We start from the raw sequence: 15721 nt of genomic DNA on the forward strand, positions 1-15721 counted from the left end.
ACATAAGCCAGCCTGTGGGCTCAAACATTCGCCCCTTTCTCTCTCCTTTCAGCTGTGTTGATGTATCCAAGGGTCACGTGCCAAACTATGGCCAAAGGTATTGTAGTCAGCACAGGCTGGCAAGCACACTGACACTGGTTCATATCAGGACTGGATTATTTCAGCACAAGCTAAAACCTGAAGACACTTGAGCTTTTGGGTTGCTTTTGGACTGGCAGGCAATACTGTCCAAATGAAGTGCTTTTCTATGGGATGGGTCAGTTGCTGGAAGCACAGTCTTTATTGGCAGTGGGAAGAGCATTCTGGGTTATCCAGGTTTTAATCTAAGCCTTGCTCTTCTCTGGACACTTAATTTATCTTCCAGTTATACTTCTGGGAAACAGTGTTTGAGGGGCAAGAGGAAATTTTCATCCGGAATACCGGCTGTGGGAATTGTGAATGTTAAATGTCACAACTGACAGAGGGCATTAAAACAAAGAGCAGTTCAGACCTGTCATGAAGCTGCGTGTATTGTTCAAACAGAGATGGAGATACCACTATTTCACAGTTGCAGTGAGTAGTAGCTTGGTCTAGATGTCTATTTGCAAACAAAGGAAACCTTCTACAAACAGTTCTCAAGAATGCAAAATGTGAAATGAACTCCTCTAAATGACAAAGTGAAATATAAAACAACACATATGTGGTAATACTGATCAATTAATAAACATTTCACAACTAGAAAATGGGTACAGCTAAAAAATTACAGTTAAAATAGTCCATTTAATAAAAAAACAGACTATAGAATGGATTCACTTTTAAAATTTGAGAAGGGATGGAGGGAAGGAAGGGAGGAAGAGAGAGAGAAAAAGAGATGGAAAGAAAGAGGGAAGGAGGGAAGGAGGGAGGGAGGGAGGGAGGGAGGGAAGGAAGGAAGGAAGGAAGGAAGGAAGGAAGGAAGGAAGGAAGGAAGGAAGGAAGGAAGGAAGGAAGGAAGGAAGGAAATGATATAAAGAAACAGAAAAGAGAAAGTAATGTTGGGAAGCCTTTTTTTTTTTTTAATTTCCTGTCAAATTCACTAAGTAAACAAAAGGTTTTAACCAGAGCTGCACAGAAATTCTACAAGACAGCTTTCACTATTGGCATACTCCTTGCTTCCTTTTGTTTTACCATTTTTCTGCTGTAGTAGAAATCTGTGCTCTGTCTCCTTCCCATCCCCTAAAACATTTCTGACATAACCATTAGGGCTATATTAATTCAGAATGACTCAGTCATGCTGTTCTGCCAGATCAAACCCAACTGTCCCAAACCAAGCACAAACTCCGTGGATTCAGATAAACACTTCAAACATGTGCTTTGGAAAATAAACAATATACTTTATTTCCTATGATGAGACAAGAAGGGTCACATCTTAAAGACAGTCCTAAAATATTTATAGGAAAACAAAAATAATGATGGTTATTAGTCAAACTCTTTCCCCTGTAAAGCATTATCTAAGGATGACAGTTTAAATATGATCATAAATTTATGTGAGAAATAACATCTATTGATACATCCACTTTGTTAAGTTATAATTTGTATAAGAGAAATGACCTCATCCAATGACCATACAATCTCACTCAGAAAAGAACAGAATGAACGTACACCAATTTTAAAAGGGGAGAAGGACAGAAAGAAAAAAATAAAGGAGAATTTAAAAATAAACCTTTTTAATATGCTTTTATCATCCTTTCTTTTAAATCTTGGAGATATTTATGCTTAAACGCAAGTCAGTCACTGCTCATCATACCATTCTTGCACTACATTTGTACCAGCACAATGCCATTAGTCATTCCCAGAACCATAGCCATTAGGGATTGAAGTGACCTTTCAACGTCATCATGGCCTCCCCTGATTCCTACGATCCATGGCAACAGACTAACGCCAAACACATAATTATGACTTCACTGCAAAATGTAGCAAAGGAGAAGCTGATTTCCAGTTTTAAGCTAAATCTCAGAAGGCAGAGGCCTAGCCTTCTGTCACCCAAATTAAAGTTATTTGCATTTCTTCTGCAAGTTTCTCAGCAGTCATTGTGTTTGTAACCACACACCTTGATTTGGTACCTACATGGATTGTTAAGCTGAGGAAAGAAAACAAAAATGGCCAAGCCATGGAGAAACCAGCATCTGAGCCAGGAACCTTCCAAATCAAGGACAACTTTTTTTGTAAAGCTGTGTGGACATGGTTTATCTGCTTTTCTCACCCCCACCAAAGCGTGAGGGCCCCTGGCTTCCATGGCAGGAGGTATAGATGGCCCCATGCTCATTTGATATAACACAGACTCCAGCATAAACAAGTTCCCAGCTGTATCCCTCTCACCCTCCAAAGGAACTACTCTGCTCCGGATCAGACTCAACTAACTTGTCTGCAGCACTGGGAGCTGGAACCTGGGATAAACACAGAGAATAACCAATGTCACGGTGTAAATGCCCTTTTGGAGATAAACAATTAGTTTCTATCTGGCTGGGTGTATCTAGGTATGTCTATATCTGAAATACATTACTGTGTAAAGATATTTTGGCTCAATTTAGGCTGAAAGCTATGTAACAATATCAGTGTAGCACTATGCCTATGGTAAGTAGCTCTTCCTCAGAGGTATGAATAGTTTGGGCCATTGCCATGCTAATACAGATCTATTGCTTCTAGAACCTGAGATAATACGTATACAGGGCTATTTACTCAACTATACCTGCTTAGTTTTTAATTTACCTTTATTCAAAATAATTTCCTATCAAAATAAAGGAGATAAACTGAATTAGATATTTTCTCTTCAAAAGGACTGAAGAGGACTGTGTAAGGACTTATTTAAGAAGTTGTCCCAGAGCTTTTTAAAATGCAGCATTAGAAAACAGAGCATCTGTGGTATTATATTTCAGGGATGATGCAAGATTTTTCGACCTTTAAATTACAGCTTGTGCAAGCAGTACTCTGTTACTTAACTCTACCAGATTTGCAGATGTGTCCATCTCCAAGGTAATGGGCATTGCATTTCTGTCATTCAAAAGGCTGAGATTCAAAATAAATCAAATAATGAATTAATCCTCTCCTCTCATTCTCTAAAAGCCTCTAAATACTACTTGGAGGAATTCTAGCAGATATAATAATAGATTTTTTATAAAGAGACTCTGAAGAGTTTACAAGAAAAAAAAAGGCAAGAGTTGTTAATCTCTGTTTTAGAAACAAAAGAGAAAAGGGGGATTTGTTTGATCAAGTTACACATACAAACACTGCCAGAGGTTAGTATAAACTTGGTCCAAGGTCTGGGCCTTACTAACTATATTATATACCACTCTCTCTTCCCACCTGAAAAAAAATCCAATATGAGAGTACAGACGGACAGACAGACGAAAGAAAAGAAGGGAAGGAGGAAGGAAGGGAGAAAAAAAATCAGTTCTGGAAAGTTAGACTTGATAATATTTCATGACAAGGTTTGTAGGTATTTTCCTTTGACTGTTGAACACAGGGCTTATAGAAAGCTGCATATTTTTATAACTGATAATATCTGCAGTGATGCAAGCTAACATAACAGTTCTGTCTCAGGAATAATGGCAGAGTTCATTGAAAGGACATGATGATGATGTTACGTGTGTGCAACCACAGGGAAACACTGACTGGCATTTTCCCTTTTGACCTGACATGACAATGTTACATTCCAATTCAGCCTAAAAACAACACAATAAAATAATCTGTAGCAAATAAAACTAAAAATTGCCTCAGTGAAAAAGGACCATACTTGGAGCTAACAGCATCTCTGAAAGTCTGTTTATTCTGTTGCCTCAAATCTGGTAGGCCCATAATGAATTAAAGGAGCTACAGTTAAAAGAAGTGTTTGGAGTGAACTAGAAATGCTTTGTTTTCTTTTTTCACACTAGGACTCGGCTGACTTACATACCTAATCACAAGATGCAAGAATGTGACTCTGCCCTTCTTACTGTGTGACAAAAAAAAAAAAAAAAAAAAAAAGAAAGGAATTAAAAATAAAGGCCATGATAAAATTAGAAAGAAAAATCTTGGAAGCTTGGTATTATGCAAGTTATTCCTTAATACAATAAAGTGATATTTCTACACTTCAGCTTCATGATTTGGTGCTTGTGGCTCTAAGTTTACAGGAAAAAAAAATCACAAAGGAGAGTCAAGTTTGCATGGGGCTGAGAAACTGCTATCTCAGCTCTCCTAAGGACCTCTTTGTACTGGATTGGAAATATTGGACTGCTAACCTGTTATTTCTGTAATTAAGGAAATAGTACCTGTTTTTCCAGGTTCTAAAAAGTGTTAGATGAAACAAATCTTCCAATCATGAACTTATCAGAAATACAATTGTCCCTGTTGAATAAAAATTTTCAGATTCACTCTCCTACAGCTCCTCCATAATATTCTGACCCTTGAGAAACTTTTGCTTTACCAGAGAGGGCAGAAAATGAAACTGCTGTCTGTGAAAAAGGAGCACCACTGTTCCTCTACAGCAAAACCAAGAATTCTCTCTGTTTCCCAAAGACAGGACAGGGATACTCCAGAAGAGTTTTGCAAGGGGTGCCCTCCTCACTTGTACTACCACTAGCTAAGCTGGGTAGGGAGAGATGACCACTTGGAGGTACCCCCACCATGTCCAGAGGAGACTGTGGATCCAGAAGGAGATCCAAGGACGTCCTTAAAAACAAATCCACCTGGTTATGCCTATATTGGTAGATTGGCACACAGACTGTGACACTGCTACTTTGCTATCTCTACTGATAAACTGCTAAAAAAGACTCTGGTATGTTTCTGGCCCTGACCAGCAAACAAGTTCCCAAACAAACCCTCAGCAAAGATATAGAGTAAGAAAAGGCCAGGGACCATTTCCCAATAGGCAGCTTGAATGTAGCAAGCTTGCTTATGAGACTTCAATAGTACAAACAACATCGGTCCATGCCAGCTGGCCAGAAGACCCTGGGACTACAGGATTTATGAGTACAGGTGTAGCCCTTGTGTTTCACATGTGGATGAGAGAAAAGCTGTTAACATTCAGTGCTAGGAATGGCATGAAATCAGTAAGATTCCTAACATTAATAACGTCTGTGGAGGGACCAGGAGACTTCAAGAGGTGAAAAAAAACAGCTTATATCCTGTGGGTGGATAAGGGTTGATGTTAATTTAAGTAGAGATGGAAGCAGGTGGAGTGAATGGATGTGCTTGCTCTTCTGAGGAGACGAGGGAAACTGGGTCCTCAGAAAATTTTGTGTATTTAAAATACATGGATTCTTTTACTTAACAGTGTTTGCAGGTGTGCTCAAGATTTTCACGATTCAAGATTTTTTTGTGCTACTTTGTATTTTGGTTCACTATTTTCCATTACTTTGGGAGATGTGTGTATTACAGCAAGCTAAGAGAGGCTTCCCAAGTCATGAGCTTTTGTTGGAAATTTAAAATGCAGAGTAAACTCCCCCAGATTGGCCAACTTTTTAGACAAACTGTTGTTAGGTACTGAGGGCTAATCAAGCAGAATGGAAGGAGCAAATATACTATATCACTTAGACTACTATATCACTTAGATAAAAACAAGAAGGCAAAATGATTTAATTTTAAAAGGTGCAAATTAGTCCTAAACATATATATATGTGTATAAATAGTATTAGTTCCTATTTTCTTTACTCAGAAGGGAATATTGAGTCTATTTCTTGTAAAACTGAAGACCACTTTTTAAAACCTTTAAAATGGATTTACAGTCTGTAGACAAAGTTAACCAGCAAATTCAGTGGCAAAAGTACACCCTTTTAAATTATTCGAATTTGCTGGAAAGGCTCACCATGACTGAAGCTCCAGTAAGAAGTCAAATGAAATCCCCAACAGTCAGGTTGGTAAATTGTAATAATTGCTTTTTTTTTTTCCTCCAAGGAAGGAGTGGTAATTTTATATCATTACACCTTTTGAGATTATCCAATTGGCCAGGTTACAAACCTGCTTCCATTCCCTTCAAAATTACTTTGAAACAAATAAGGATTATTTCAGTGGCACTTGTAAATTAAGAAAAACATAGTTAGACTCATTAGTTTTAAATTCCTTCCCTCTAGCATTCTTACCACAACTAAGTCAAAAGAGGATATTAGACTCTGACCCTTCTTTAGGAATTCATTAAAATAGATTAAACGCTATATTTTGACTGTTTCTCTCATTCTCTCAGAAGATAAATTTAGTTTTGTTACACGGTGAATCACTAAAGCATATTAGCAACTATTTCAGCTAGGTGTTAATTCAAATCCCAGAACATAAAAAAAAATTTGCATGTTGTTGAGCCAAAACTGATGTGGATATTTTCCTTTTAAGGGGAGTGAACTAAAATGAATGTTGATTTCATCCTACATTTACTTTCACTGAAGCTTCTTCATTTCCTGCACCAACCTGTTCTGCAATGGCATTTGTACTAACAAATAACACACTAGATTCTAATGAAAGATAAGAGATCTTAAACCTTTTCTTACTGCAACACGAAATTGCTTCAGCCGTTACCTCCGTGTTGATTAAAATGCCACACCCGTATAACAACTCATGACGACAATTTGGAGTGCAGAGAACAGATCTATTTGGGGAATGTAAGTGCCCTTAAGCAGTTTCTGTTCCAACAGGAGTCACAAAAAATGGTCGATCTGACAGAGGTATCTTGAAAGTGGGTTTTAATACGGACATAGGAATGAAAAATCTATGTCCTGATTCACTGGTGCCACCTGACGCAGCACCTGCTGCCTTTGTGGCAGCATTGCCTTTGAGCTTGGCTCTGCAGGGATGCCTTCCCACTGCATCCCAGAGCAGAGCTCATCCTGACAAGTCTGAACCAACTAATGATTTCATGACATGGGAAGCCAAGGTGTGGAATGATAGCAGACTACGCAGTAGTCCAGGTACCACAGATATGCCTGAGACATGTATGTGAAGCGAAAGATGAACAGATAGGCAGCCTTTGGAAGCAATTAGTTTTCTCTCTTCCCAAAACGGACTGAGGTGGAAGCAGTATTCTGACAGTGTGCCCCTCAATATCCAACACTTGAGGCTTGACTGCCCTTTATCCAGACTCACCAGCCACTTTCTTGTTTAACATCCTTTATGGGTTGACCTTCCATTCATGTCCCAAGTGTCCCCTGACACCCTTTCCCTGCTTCACCTGCCCACAGGTCCCAGTCCAATACTTTCTCTGAGAATAAGACCAACTGCAATAAAATAAGGTTACATAAGAGTAGCAATTTAACTTTAACTGTTCTCTAGGTACGGTGTTAAGGGCAGATGTGAAGACAGTTGCATGAAGCTGAGGCAGGGTAGGTTCAGGTTGGATATCAGGAAAAGGTTCCAACACTGAGAGGGTGGTCGGGCACTGGAACAGGACACTGGCTCCCACAGAGTCATAGAATGGCCTGGGTTGAAAAGGACCTTAAAGATCATCTAGTTTCAAACCCCCTGCTCTGGGCAGGGTTGCCAACCACTAGAGCAGGCTGCCCAGAGCTGCATCCAGCCTGGCCTTGAACGCCTCCAGGGATGGGGCATCCACAACCTCCCTGGGCAACCCGTTCCAGTGCCTCACCACCCTCTGAGTGAAGCATTTCACCATTTAGAAAGACTATGTACATAATATTAAATCCAGCAATATACCCAAAATTCAGGATGTTGCTGTCCTCGTGTCTGGGTTCGTAAGACCTGGATTCACCTTACCTCTCTGGCCATTTAACTAACGTGCCTAGAGATTTTTTGTAGTCTATTAAGAGACTCAGCTCCAGGGAGTGTGTCAGAGCTGAATTACTTTCTGGAGATGCCCCTGGGAACCCACTAGGGTTCCCAGACTTGGGTGCATGCCCAACCCAGCACTAAGACATGCAAGACACCCAAGTGAGACACCATTGTCTTTCTTGATTTCCAGGTGAATGAGGTACAGGTGCAGAAGACAGAAGGGAACCACCATGTTCTCTAGCAGCTCTCCCCTATCTGGGCAATCAGGGCGGGGTGCAGGACTGCAGGGCACACTAACTTATCTCCCACTACTGACTATGTAGGCTGCAGACAGCACTTAGTTCCTAATTTAGGCACTCTGAAGAGGCCAAAAGGGATTGGGATGAACAGGCGCTTAGCTTTTATCAGATCTAGTCCTCTACTAGATTGTATCACCCAATTCTGTATCACTGCAGAATTTTCTCTATTTCCCTACCTCATACATGAACAAACACTTCAAGGTATCTGAAGGATTGTGTTTTGTTCTTTTGTGTATTTAAAATATAATAGTTGACATGCATACATAGGTGTGAGTCAGGGAGCCATTCTTCTGCATACAGGCTACAATGCATTTTTTTTTAAATGTATTACTTTTTAAAATCATTATTATATTATTGAGTTTAAGGACAAAGAATGAACAAATAAAAAAATATTCACTGAGTTACATGTGGCATTAAAATGTGAATGGCTGCGAGCAAGTTTACAGAGAATGTTGCTACCTTAACTCACTTTTCATTGTTCTTTAAATTCTTGTGGGTGGGAAGAGGACTTTCTTTGAAAACAGTTTCTCACTATCTTTATTTTTTTTTCTGTTGTATCAATTATCTTGATGTTCTTAATATACTACCAGATTTGAAATGAAGATAAATGAAGATTCCAAAAGTTATTGCTTTACTAACAGAGAGCTATATTTTGGGCAAAGTTTTGGAAAAAAATAGAGAGGTCATTTGCAAGGTTTCATCTTACAAAAATTAATTGTAATAATTTGTTCAAAGATGAGATCTCTGACCATTCAGACAACTAAAGCCTATATATTTCATGACATTCCTGAAGAGCAATTCACTTCTAATGTTCAAAATGATGAAGAAGCCTAAATAAATTGTCAAATATTCCACAATGGAGCTACTGAGAATTTCAGAATTGTAATCAGAGGTATTAATGAGACTGTTGAAATACATGGTAATGTGAATGAGGCCACAGTGCCATGAGAGGCCTTGTACTGACTTGTTTGTTTGTTGTGCTGTTTGTTTAAATTTCATAGCAGTATTGTTAAGACTTCTGATTCGGCAGAGAAAAAGAATAATAAAGCTGACTTTGCAGAAAGAAGCAAGGCACAAAAAGAGTCATAGACCACTTGCTGCGCCAAATCAGGTAATGTGTTTGGCCTGATGTTGCTCAGCATTTAAGCTACATTTCCTAACGTAGTACAGTCTTTCTTACAACACTAGCTCAATGAAGTACCCTTAGGAAGATAATATAAAACCTTTAACACTTCAGTTGTATACGCAGAGGAAGACAAAACATGGTGGCAAGGGCATGAAAGAACACTTGAACCATCTTGAAGGATGGCTTTGCTTCATCCTCTGCTCTCTGCTCCCTCCTAGCTTTCCTCCAACTGAGGCACGGTGAAAGTGCAGTGCCCTGACAAACCTTTTGGTAAGCAGTTGGCAAACTTGTCCCAGCCACAACGCATGCTGACACTGCAAAATGTTCTCACCACTCACTTTGATTTTTTTTTTCCTTATCTAATTTAATCCCATCCTGGAAATTCTGCCTCTTAGAGCAATAGACATAATGCCACTGGATAATAAGAGACGGAATATTAATAGGTATTTATTTTTATACTGATATTAAATAGATGTTATGGGGCTGAATCTTATTAAATGATTTCTCTACAAGTCTGGTGTTTACATATTTATATTCCATAGGCACGTGGAAAAACATTGTAAATATGTATGCTCCTTTGGACCAGGAGACATGAAAATTAGCAGAAAGAGGGTTTCCAGTATTGCAATGAAGACTGTGACCTCTCGGTTTCCTAGAATAAATGTGCCCATTTTCACCTTGAAGGCTTGCCAGATGCTAGGAGTGAGTTAAAGCACCTGGAAGCACAAGTTCTGGGTACATCTGAGCTGCCAGTTGGGGCTGCCTCTATTGCCCACATGCACCTGCTGATCATTCATGGGTTAGGACAGCTTGGTTTCCACGCAGCTAAAACATGCAACTGATTCCCTGATAAAAGCCTCTCAGGGCCTGCTCCAATAAGCGTTGAGAGTGAGTCAAGACAACTCTCACTACCTCCACCCAGCCCAGCCTTTGAACACCATCCTACCAGGGGGTGAGCTGCCATAATACACAGCTCCTTAGGCAAACACACCCTTGGCATCACACACAAATACACCAGCATTAGAGATGCCTGTGAGTAAGTGACTGCAAGGGATAGTTGCTGTACTAGCAATATCCAAATGCTACATGCTACAGATAGGGCTGGGCTGCTCAACAGGGAGTGTGGCAAGCTGTAGGACACAATTCACTCATTAAAGGATGGGAAATACATCCCTGCAGCAGATGGTGGCACCAGCACAGACACAGTCATCCTATCCCCACTGGAGACAGGTTGTGCACAAGCCAGTCCTGGAGAACTAGTATCAGCTGGTCATGTACTGAACATCTTTACACGTTTCTTCCTTACTGTTTTTGTTTTGTTTTGTTCGTTTAATCACTGAGCTGGCTTGTGCTGAATGGCTGAATGCTGTAGATCAGGTTTGCTTAACCACCAGCATTGCTCCAGGGCTTCACACTGTGTACAGATTCCTGCACTGCACAGTCTTTGTGTTTGGTGACTCCTCCCTAATTCATTGTCCACTTTCACCCCAATGCCTGTTTCTATTTTCTGTGCTTTTTGTGGTTTAGTTCAAATGCTTTATTACCTGTATTTTCCAGGATCCCAAATAGCTTTGTTATTTTTTTCTGTTCTGCTAAATTTATCTTGGTATTTTTCATGTCAGCTCTGATGTTTGCAATACTGTATCTCATAAGAATACAAACAGATCTTTCAAGGATTTTTTTTTTTTTTTTTAGATCTTTAGCAGCTATTATCAGATGATAACACTTAATTCCACAGAAAACTAGTAGACATCTCCTGAATTCAGTATTTGTTCTCAAACCGGTACTTTCTGTAGCTTTATGAGATGTTTTTCAACCTATGTGACAGAAGGTGTAGCCAATTTCATTTGGACTAAAAAAAGCTGGCCAAGCTTTAAGCAGGAGGTTGGACTAGAGACATCCTGAGGTCCTTCCCACCTGAATTGTACTGTAGTTCTGTGGCTGCAAAGGTCTCCTACAGACTGTCATTAAATATCACATAGTATCACCCTCATCGATCATCTTATTAAAATTGTTCAGGTTTACCATTTACCTGGTTAGCACAAAGACTAAATTTCATCACCTGTAGTAGTAATAGCTGACAGCAAGATCTGTAGCTCTGGCTTGTTTCATGTACTCTTTGCTATTGTGTAGACATTAGAGCACATTCATACTCTCATTCTTTGCCTTCTGTCTCCTAGCAACTCCATCTGCTGCCTTATTTTGTATGTTGGAAGTACAAGTCAGATTTTTATTATTTTTTTAGTTAGGAAAAAGCTGCTCCTTCCCTGCTTCCAGCCTAGTTTAACACATTGCTTTATATTTAAGATTCTGGAAACCCTTTTCAACAAGTGAAGTTCATTTCATCCTGTACTCTGTCACAACCAGACCCTCTTTTCCACAGATCTAGGCTAGTCCTTTATCCATGGGTTCTTGGCCACACAGGAATTTTAGTGACTATTAATATTGGCAATTCTCTCCAAGACTTGTTAATCCATCTTCTGTTTGGGGGAATGTTTCTGGTGTTTTTAACCCCTATTGTTTGGCCTTTCATGAGCTATAATTAGACATTCTCTGGCATCCATAATTCACACAAATCTCTATTACTCATTCCCTGACACATGACATATTTCCTTGCCAATGTTTGTGGAGCATGCTGTGAACTGAGTGGCACTGAGAAGTACGTAATAAAAAATGCTTATCCTGTATATTCCTGTCAGTTACACACCCATTAAATTTAACTCATCCAGCTCAGCTGTGGTATTTGTATCCCTGACTACAAGTGATTAACTGCCACAGCAGCATAATCTCTTATCCATCCAACAGATAAAACGTCACAGTATTGGGTGATGGGTACAAAAAGGAAGGAAAAATGAGTCTGCTCTTAGAAGATGTGAGAGTGTCACAAGAGAGCACCAAAATATTATGAAACAGTTCGCCTTTCTTAAAACATTTTGCTATTTATATACGGAGGGTGAGTTTTATCTGCAAAGTAACAGATTAAAACCGAAGATTTCTTTGTAGCCCACAGAAACATTATGACAACTTTCAAGTATTTGCAATTGAGGTTCAACATGGCTAAGTGCCAGGCCCTGCACTTTGGCCACAACAACCCCATGAAGTACTACAGGCTTGGGGAAGAGGGGCTGGAAGGCTGTGCAGAGGAAAAGGATCTGGGGGTGCTGATTGATGCTCGCCTGAACATGAGCCAGCAGTGTGCCCAGGTGGCCAAGAAGGCCAACGGCATCCTGGCTTGTATCAGGAATAGTGTAGCCAGCAGGACCAGGGAGGTGATTGTCCCCCTGTACTCGGCTCTGGTGAGGCCACACCTCGAGTACTGTGTTCAGTTTTGGGCCCCTCACTACAAGAAGGACATTGAGGCCCAGGAACATGTCCAGAGAAAGACTACAAAGCTGGTGAAGGGCCTGGGACACAAGTCCTGTGAGGAGTGGCTGAGGGAACTGTGGTTGTTTAGTCTGGAGAAGAGGAGGTTCAGGGGAGACCTTATTGCTCTCCACAGCTTCCTGAAATTTTCAAGAAAACCCATGTATTAACGGTGTCCCTAAGGTGATATAAGTGTCATACAGACTGCTACTGCAGGTAGCAGGTAACTGCTATCTGAAGGCAGCTCAGATGGCACATATTTTGGCAGACACAGCACAAAATCATCTCAGGTTTCACTGTTCTGAGCAGACCAAGGACAAGGACAAGGACAAGACAAGGACAAGGACAAGGACAAAGACCAAAGACAAGGACAAGGGGAAAAAGACCCCTGTCCTGCACCTTTCCTTGCCCTGCCTAAGCCAGTGTCACTCTTGGTAAATTGATCCATAACATGTTTTTAATGTTTTCTCTCTCTGCCATTAGAAAGTTTATCTCAATATCTAACTTAACTTTTCTTGTTTAAACCTAGTATCTCTTATCTTAAGCACATACCTCAGAGAATAGCTAGATTTCCACCACTTTAGATGCTGCTTTTTACTATCTGAACATGTTTTCTTTACAATCTTCTCTCTCTTGACACAGTTCAGTCAATCCTTCCTTATAGGCTATGTTTCCTAACCCTCTGAGTGATCTTGGTCAGGAATTAGTTTTGAATTATAAGAGGTCTTAAGACAAAAGAGAAAAAAAAAAAAGAGTTTTCCAGGGTTTTGATTTTTAAAACATTCCTAAGCAATAGCTAATGGCCAATGCCTAGTAGCATCTATGATCCTTGGCATAAAGACGTGATGAAGTCAACTATAAAAACCCACCTCCTTCCAAAATTCCCATATGGAGACGAGCTAGAAAATAGCCCCTCTGCCTCAGTGCCTTCTTGGGGTCTGCTGAGGCTGTCATGAACAAAGACAATAATCCCCTAATTTACCAGTGCAAAATGATGACAATGGGTTAATCCCCTAAGTGCTTCACCCATGTCACTGTAACAACCAGCAAACAAGCATGGAATACTCTAGCTGTTTGTATTTACTCCTTTCGCAGTTGCCACTGGCAACAGGAAAATTACTGTGTAAAAATCATAATAAAATATATATTGATTTTAATCAGCAAAGAATATATTGTTTTGAAAATAAACAACCCTAGCAGTAGAAAGATGTAATGAAATATATGAGCTTTTTAAAATTTCTTTTCTAATTTGCACAGCTGCAGTCTTCTATCATAGTGAACTAAAAGAACAGTAAATAATAGGCAGCTGACACTTAAATCATTATATATCTTCTAGTTTTCAGCTCAGCATCTGCTGCATCATTTCTCAGACTTCAAAGTATCTGGGAAGAAAGACCAAGGAAAAGAAAAATGCACCTTTTCAACTGAAAGCATGTATTTTTGAATGACAAAGGACTATAGGCCATATTCCATTGCTATTGCACAATAGAAGGACACTATGAAACTGTCTTTTTAATTTAAAGAAAAAGCTACCTCTACAATAGCAATTTGGAGGCGGGGGGAGATTAACAGTTACAGGAAAAAAGAAGCTTGACTGAAACCCCAGTGAAAATTAAAGTATCCATTTTTCCAAAAGAAATAATGTTCTGGTGCAGACAAGCTGTTTCAGAGTGTGATAACACCCTCAGGTACCAGTTCAGGGAAGCGGTTGTCTTTCCTGTGCTACACTGATTTTTGGTGCAAGAGGAGAGTTCTGATTTCAAGAATTTCCTCCTTAAAATGAAAGCGCCTGATTTTTCTCATGCACGTATGCCAATCAGGGGAAAAAGACCATGGAGTAATAAAGCAAAGAGAAGATAAGACACAACGGCCTGAATATTTCTTTATTTATCATCCCTTTCATTAAAAGGAACTAGCCCAGCTTGTAGAGAAATTGACATTCCATGCATATCTGAATAAACCCATTATATTTTTCTAGATTTTCTCTATACTTGGCAGAGCTTCTATAAAGGACCATACAAGATGACTTTGTCCCCCATCATCATAAAAATCAATAAATTTTAGTTTAGAATCAGATCAAAATACTGCGGTTCAAAACAACCAGAACTGTAAAGTCTTATCTAAAGCCTCCCCTTTGTTAGAGAAAGTTACACAATTTTTGAAGGACTTTCAAAGCCTCGGTACCATATTTTAAAAGGCTGGAAAACTAAAATCCTACTGAAGCTGCACTTCTAACCACTAGACCCTGTCTGTCCATGCTGCCTAAGTGTTAGCTACTCCCTGCCTCTATTTTGGACATATTTAGCCAAGACCATTTTGCCCTTTCTACACAAGTGCCCCTTGGCTAACCATGGGCATTCTGTCAAGCCCTAACTGGTGCAATGTGTCCAGAAGTGCCAGTTTTCATTGAGTTTTAGGGAAAACTGATGAAGTTACCTTGCAAAGGAATAGGGATGCTTTTGCTTCCTCCAAACTGCCCTTTGACAAAGGAGAAGGGTACCATTGGCAGTTCTTCTAGCCAGACACAGAGAGGCTAGGTCACAGATGGAGCAAGTGCCTCTCTCCAGTCAAAACTGGTCACAGGAACTGATTTCTACAAATTAAAATCATGTCTCAAAAGCCATGCTTGTTTGCTAAAATATAGTTGGAGGGTGATTCAGCTGCATTAGGTGATTTCGGCTGTATTCTCCACATCCCACAAAACCATTTCCATTCTTTATACAGTATGAAGGCTATCTTGGAAAGAGGAAATACACTCAAGCCTTCCTATTGAATATTTTTTGCCTTGAATAAAACAACTGGAATGTGACAAGGACAGGCAGATAGCACAAGAATGAAGCCTGATCTCCAGTGTTACTCATTACTCTGGATCCTAGTTTAATGCAAATACATCTTGTAACCCAGGATTAAATTACTGGTTTTTTTTTAAAAAAAAATGCCTTTTCCCCCATATTTCTTACTGACTAGCTGTTTACTTTTCTTGCTTGTTTTACAATCCCCATTCACAAGCCCTGATTCTACACACACATACATGCACACACAAACACACACACATGCACAGACATAAATACCTCCGCAGGTGTGCATGGTACCCTTATCCCATGGTGCTATGGAGGGGTTTTGCTAGGCAGCAATATCTTTGCAAGGCACTTATTGTAACAGCACATTTTTCTGTGAATTTAGCCCTGGTCTAGGAAGCTAGTTAGGTGCTTTGCAAAATACTAGT

The 15721-nt window shown here is 39.8% G+C and overlaps 1 protein-coding gene across 2 annotated transcripts in view; it reads right to left on the bottom strand.

Annotated features, from left to right (window-relative positions):
• Positions 1-15665, bottom strand: part of SCEL (sciellin) — a 96983-nt gene extending 81318 nt beyond the window's left edge. For both annotated transcript variants that reach the window (XM_083820571.1, XM_083820569.1), the window contains exon 1: positions 15567-15665. The gene's annotated coding sequence lies outside the window, so the exon portion shown is untranslated. The remainder of the gene's footprint in view (positions 1-15566) is intronic.
• Positions 15666-15721: the final 56 nt, after the last annotated feature.

Source organism: Anser anser (assembly GCF_964211835.1).
Source record: "Anser anser genome assembly, chromosome: 1".
Classification (NCBI taxonomy): Eukaryota; Metazoa; Chordata; class Aves; order Anseriformes; family Anatidae; genus Anser; species Anser anser.